The following is a 7,252-nucleotide window of genomic DNA, read 5'->3' as shown; positions in this document are numbered from 1 at the left end:
CATGTAGAAAGAGCAAATAACCATTATTGATTGTTTGTGTGCAGGAAGGAATGCCTTCCCGTTCATAAAACAATCATCCATGCAGCACAGACACCCTGGCAACATGGCGGCAGGGTGCCTGAACTGGCACAAGGCAGCTTTCTTGCTCCCACACTAGGGAAAAGACAAAGATGTGCTGTATTCTTGTGAATATGGCACATCCCTGCATTTTTATAATGTCTGAGCGTGGCACTCCCAAATTTGGAGCTGCTCAGAGCTCCAACATGTTTTGTAAATATGCCCCTTAGAGTGTTATTCAGATTTTGTAGCACTTGGGATATCCACAAAAAATGAGAAGATATACCATCCATGCTACCTAGAGGACATGCATGAGGTTATATAAGATACCCTAATAGCCCGCCGTAGCGGGCTATACTGGCTATTAAAGGCCTGCTCCAGTATTAAAGGCCGAAGGCGAGGGACTTTAAAAAGGGAGCGGAACTGTAATAGCCGGTATAGCCCAGCTATGAAGGAATATAAGGCTATTAGAACATTCTGCCACTAGAGGGCAGAATGTTCTAACATATTAAACAAAGGCCTCTCGGAGTTCGAGGGGTTTTAAATCCCCTCGGGCTCCGAGAGGCCTTTGTGAAAACAACATTTGAATGTTGCTTTGCGGGCCTTTACCGGCCCGTAGAATCACGGAGCACTCCATTGACTTCAATGGAGTGCTCCACATTCCAATGTTCTAATACAACAGACTTAGGGGCATATTTACAAGCCCCTAGTGCCACAGTAGCATATTTTTTTGTTATGCTCCGGTGACGCTGTGTGCTGGCTCATATTTACAAGGCCACGCAAAGACACTTTGCATGGTATTACGCTGCCTTGTAAATATTGGCCAGCACACAGCGCCACCAGAGCGTTAAAAAAAAGTGATGCTAGGGGCTTGTAAATATGCCTCTATATTGGTTCTAATAATTCTTAGTTCGAACAAGTCCGGAGGTTGATGCCAAAAGGAGGTGGATATTTTTTGGCATTGCTGTCATAGACTCAAATGAGTGCAAAGGTTCATTGAGTGACAAACTGGCAGTCCGAGGCCGCCTATGACATGACTTTCACAAGAATTCCTTGCACTTTCGTGTACAATCTTCTACAAAATGTGTGAAATATGTAATATGGACATTTCTAGTTTGACTGTTCTATTCAGAACAGTTAGAAGGTGTTCCTTATAAAGTATGCAACTCTCTGCCGACATTCATTGGTGTGGGTTTGTCCAGATTAAAACTCTACCTCAATTTCCCACCAGGGACGTGAATTAATCTCAGTCTTTTTGCTTGAGTGGTCAATGTCTAATGCCAGAGACATTCTCTGGTTATTTAATAACAAATTGTATTCAAAACCAACCTTCATGTCCCTCCCTTTTCCGTACAACTGGAGCTCACATTAAAGCACTCTCAGAAATAGATCAAGCTTCCTTCTTTATGGTGTATGGTGGCTCTATGATCCATTTGCTCGCTATCCTGACAAGGTCCTTTTTAGGTCTCGCCTGAGCTAGCGCTTTAGCGCTGGTCTGGCGAGAGCTTTAGAAAGCGGGATTTGGAAGTGCAGACTAGTGGCTTTTCAGGCCTCCAACTACAGTGCATGTGCGCCGGGCGAGCGCACCATTTGTCAGTCTGCTGATCACTTTCGCGGCCTCTTTGATGTTCTCAGTGAGACGCGCGGCCACTGAGAACATCAAAGCGGCCGCGAAAGTGCATACCATTTGCCAGCCTGCATGTTGCTTCTCACATCCACCCCTCACCCTTCCCTGTGTTGCTTTAGCACTCACCGCCCCCCCCCTTCCATGTTACCTCGTGTGGCTCACTTTCTCTTACATGGCCGCGCGGCGTTAATTTCACGGCCGCGCGGCCAATGCTTCTTCCAGTTGGTCGACAGAAACCCAGATTGCAGTCTATCTCTCTCTCTCCTCTCGCTTTCTCTCTCTATTTCTCTCTGTCTCTCCCGCTCTCTCTTTCTCTTGTGCTCTCTCTTTCTCTCATGCTCTCTCGCCCCCTCTCTCGCTCTCTCTCTCTCTCTATCTCTGTATCTTATGTTTTACGTTGAAAGTAAAGCTCGCGGCTCTGCATCCCGACGTTCATATGTTAAGTCATCAAAACAAGACTTGCGTTTAAAGTCCCAGCCCATTAAGATTTCCTTTAACTAATGTTTACATATATAAAACCCGTAATTCACAGCCATGACATCATTACACTGAATTATGGGTTCTCGGTCAAAAATAAACATAAAACGCATGCAAACGTCCATTTCTACCAAACACAGCCAGTAAACAGCAGATAAAAACACTTAACCCATTTACGTGAATTGCAAAAAGTATATTTACATAAACCATAGTTTGGCTAATATCACATCAAAATTATATTACAAGTAATGGAATATCCTAGACCCACATCGAAACCGCAGGGATCTAGTGACATTTATTACAAAAAACTCAGACACTGGAATCGTGGTTCGTCCTGCCGTCCGAAACTTTAGGTGACTTTATAGTCCCGGATTGTCATTGAGGTATTTTAAATGTTTTACAGGTTTAAAAAAAATTAAGAAAACAGGTGCATCTTTACATAGTACTTAAAGTGAAGGGCGCATTTATGCTACAGTTGCTGGGTTTGGGGAAGTAATAGCTTAGTCTGGAACTCCATTATCTCCATTGGGGTTACAATGAAAGAGCTCCACCGTAGACACGCAGATGTAGTCTGAGAAGGCCGGGATCGATAATACAACGATGCATTTTATTAAGATGCCATTGAAATTTGAAGACTTTTTCGTAGCCCAGATATCTCAAGCCGGTATCAGTAAAGTGATGGATCAGGTTCAAGGCTCATAGCATCCAAACCAGCTGTCCAGGCGCTACACGTGTATTTCATAACCACTGAAGTTGGTGGGTGCGACATTGGGCTGTTAACAACATTAAGGCAAAGTTCAGAGCTGGGGTGCAGCTATCAATGGTGCAGCAGGTTGAGTAGCACAGGGGCCCATGGCTTCGAGGAGCCGCCTCCCAATTGCGGCATTTTCTTCCTTTCCTTAGGGCCCACAACACCCTTGCTATGCCACTAGTTCAGAGGCATGGATATACTCGCATGAAATTTTGCACTGGAGTCTGACAGACCTACCAGAGGCGTCTTTGACTTTCTGCTGGCGATTGGAATGGCCAGGTTTTTTTTTTATTGTGTGCATAGAATCGATATCCCACTATACCTTTATTTTTAGGTCTGGCTTGACAGTGCATCAGTCTATACGACCTATGGTTAACAATTCTCTACCATATACATAGAGGGGTCTTTGTCTCTGCCCCACAGAAGTACGGTCAGGACTGTTCAGTGGATCATTTCGCCTCCTATGGGGTGCTTAGTAGGCCTGGGCTAAAATTCCGTTCCGCTCGCGGAAATTGCGATAATTTGACATTTTCGCGTTCCGCGGAGAGCGCGAAAATTTCAAAATTTCCGCAATCCGCATTTTACCGAAAATGTTTTGCTTGCTCGCGCTGTAAAAAATTACATTCTCACGTGCGCTTGATCGCCTTACCTGAATCCCCGCGTTCGCCGACAAGTTTTCCCGATCCGGTCGCGTTCTCCACGAGATGTTGGATTGCTGGTAGCAATTTGCGCTGTCTCGCGATAGTTCGCGCCCGCAGTAATGTCATTCGTCGCGCGATCACGTCTTTCTTCTCGCGATCATGCACCGCGAGACAAGTGAAAACAAAATGGCCGCGCCCACGAGCAACCGCATGGGTAAGTTGGCGAGCCGTGACCACGCAGAAAATACCGCGAACGGGCGGGAAAAAAACTTCTGCATCTTCGCGATATTTCCGCGTGTTTGCGGAGATTTTTAACATTTTCACGATAATTTGCGAAAGTGAATTTCGCAAATTCCTCCCACCCCTAGTGCTTAGACTGCAGTGCAGAAGGGACTATTCTGCATCTTAAATGGAAATTGAATCTTGAGACATTAAACTGTTTAGCTCATACATACGTTGACACGAAAAGCAATTGTTGCATTCTTTGTATTTTCACCGTAGCAATCATGGGCTCCAAATGCAAGTCAGGCCTATTGGCATTGTCAATGCTCATTAAAAAAATAAAAGTACCTCACTCATTTGCCTTTGTTGCAGATGTTTACAGCAGACTAGTGCAATGATGACTCTGGATGAATATTGTGTACAAACTGTACTGTTGGATGGTCAGTCACAATGTCACTTTTCACTGGTCCAAAAGAGCAGAATTATCTAATCGAGACCACTGAAAACATGCGTGAAACAACCGTAGCATGAACATAAGAGACAATCAGCAGTGTTGTATCAGATGTGGCAGAATGGCAGACCTTGTGAAAATAAATCTTCTGACATATATGTTCGGTTCGGTGTCGGTTTTTTAATTTCTAATTTCCCAGCCCCTGGAAGATTTTCAAGTAAGGTTTCATCCCAGTGACTCACTGTCGGCTTTGCTTTCTGCCACAAATGCAGCCCTTTCCCCACTGGTTTAACGATAGAAACTTTGGAGCAGCAGATGAAGATACCATTTATCAAAGATCACAGGGAGAGGGGAAACTAAAGATCAAGAGACTCGGACAAATGGGTGGCTGCAAGTAGAGGAAGCAGAGAAAAACAACTGAAAGCAGAGAGCAGGAAAGATGAAAGCAACCTATACAGGCACATCAAAGACAGCAAGGCCGGACGAGGGCAGTGGCTGTGGTGACTGCCAGCTTTGTCCGACATGCCCTGCGGCAAACACAGAACACAAGTCCGACTCCAGGCCTGCCACAGCCCACTGGAATGATACAGAGGGTCTCGTGACAGTTCCCATGGCGTTACACCTTCCGAGGTATAGTAACTCCACACTCCTTTTATAGGTGCAATGATAGATATCGCACAACTGATAGTCCCCACTTCACAACCACACACACAACCACACACACAACCACACACAACCACACACACAACCACACACACACACCCAACCACACAAAAACAAGCACAAGCACACACACACAAGCGCAACGCACACAACCACACACACAACCACAATCACACACACAACTGCACACACACACACAACCGCACACACACACACAACCGCACACACACAGCCACACACACACACAACAACCACATCACAACCACACACACAACCACACACACAACCACACATACAACCACACATACAACCACACACAAAACCACACACACAAAACCACATACAACCACACACACAACCACACCGTCAGTGCACACTTTCACCAGGCACAGACACCATCAGTCAGTGCACGCTTTCACCGGGCACAAACACCACCAGCCGTCAGTGCATGCTTTCACCAGGCACACACCACCAGACGTCAGTGCACGCTTTCACCAGGCACACACCACCATACGTCAGTGCACGCTTTCACCAGGCACACACACCACCAGCCATCAGTGCACAGTTTCTACAGGCACAAACACCACCAGACATCAGTGCACGCTTCCACCAGGCACACACCACCGGACGTCAGTGCACGCTTTCACCAGACACACACACACCACCAGCCGTCTGTGCACGCTTTCACCAGGCACACACACACCACCAGCCGTCAGTGCATGCTTTCACCAGGCACACACCACCAGCCGTCAGTGCACACTTTGACCAGGCACACACACCACCAGCCATCAGTGCACGCTTCCACCAGGCACACACACCACCAGCCGGCAGTGCACACTTCCACCAGGCACACACACCACCAGCCATCAGTGCACAATTTCTACAAGCACACACACCACCAGCCATCAGTGCACACATCAATTGTTAACACATCCACAATTACCTATTGTAGCAATCGCAGTATGGCGCACTTTACTTTTAAACATATTCATCTAAAGCGCAGCATGCCACCATTGCTACAAAAATAAATACACATTTTTTTGGCCTACAATTTATAGACTTTTGTTGCAATTGGTGTTGCAATATTTTGCAACGCCAATAGCTCAAACTTAATTAATGCGAGACCAATTGCATTGCAAATGCTTGTTGTTAGATCTACTTCAGATGGACACTCCATGGTCCATATCATGACTGCACTTCATTTGTTTTTGCCTTCTCATAAGGGGTGAGTCAGCACTTTAGTCAAACAAACTGCTGAGTCATAGAGGAAGGCAGCCATATTGGCTGTGTCTTCTGTGAGGGTCCATCAGTGCTTCATTTTAGCTGGCACTTTTTATCCAAAGAAAGAGAGTGAAAAATAGAAAAGGGAAAAGATGGAGGAAGAGAAAGATGAAAATCAGTGACAAAGGGATACATCAAACATGAAAATAAATCTGCAAGAATGAGATAAAGGGGCAGCGAGTGTCTGGTGGAGGACAAGAGAGCCTTGATGGTGATACAAGGCTGACCATTCTTGGCATTCGACACCCCCAACACTCCATAGAGCTGACCACAGAAATCTGAGCAAATCTTTGGGCATCAGACGTTAATTATTTATTTCTTTACTAATTAAGAGCTGCCAATATTCTACTGAAATCAAGGTGCTTTTAGGGTCATTTTAGGTTGGGTGTTCCAGATTTGTTATTTTTGCTGAAATTCAGAGTGTTCCCAAAGACAGGATTGCAGAGAAATCTTCCATCCCATGTTTATGTGATGCAATTTCTCAGCAAACTTTGTGTACATTTCTTTTTTATCCCTAGGCTTTATGAGACAACAAGGAAGATGTTTTAAAACCACTTTTACAGCCCATGGCTCATTGTACCTGTGACGGGCTTTTGTTCAATTATTGATGGTTAACACTACCTCCGACCTGATTGGTCAGGTGGCCTCATCACCTACAACAGCACCTTGGAGACCAGAGCATCTCTTGGCCATTAAATAGTAGTAGATTCCAGGTGTGTGTGCTGTTGGAGGATATGAAGGTGGCTGTACTATATTTTAATGTGTAATTTTGTTTTGTTTCCAATATTTGTATTGTTAACATTGTGTATTTATTTAATATGTGCTTTGAAATAATTGGTATGCATTGTATTGTACTCTTTGCCTGTTTAAGGGTTTCTCTTTAAATGGAGGTAAAAGTAGGCCCTAATTACCATGCCGGTCTGACGAGCGTCCAACCGGCATTGTTGCGGTCAAGGGACTGGCCGACTGGTAGTCATCAGTCGCAACCCCCTAATTAGGACCCAACCATCTTGGAGGCAACCGGAAGCATGTCTCTTTGCATTGAGCCTTGTGCTGTGACCCAGAAAAGGGCTGCAGCACAA

This window comes from Triturus cristatus, chromosome 7 (assembly GCF_964204655.1).
Source record: "Triturus cristatus chromosome 7, aTriCri1.1, whole genome shotgun sequence".
Classification (NCBI taxonomy): Eukaryota; Metazoa; Chordata; class Amphibia; order Caudata; family Salamandridae; genus Triturus; species Triturus cristatus.
The sequence above is the reverse complement of the archived record's forward strand: the minus strand, read 5'-3'. Positions refer to the sequence as shown.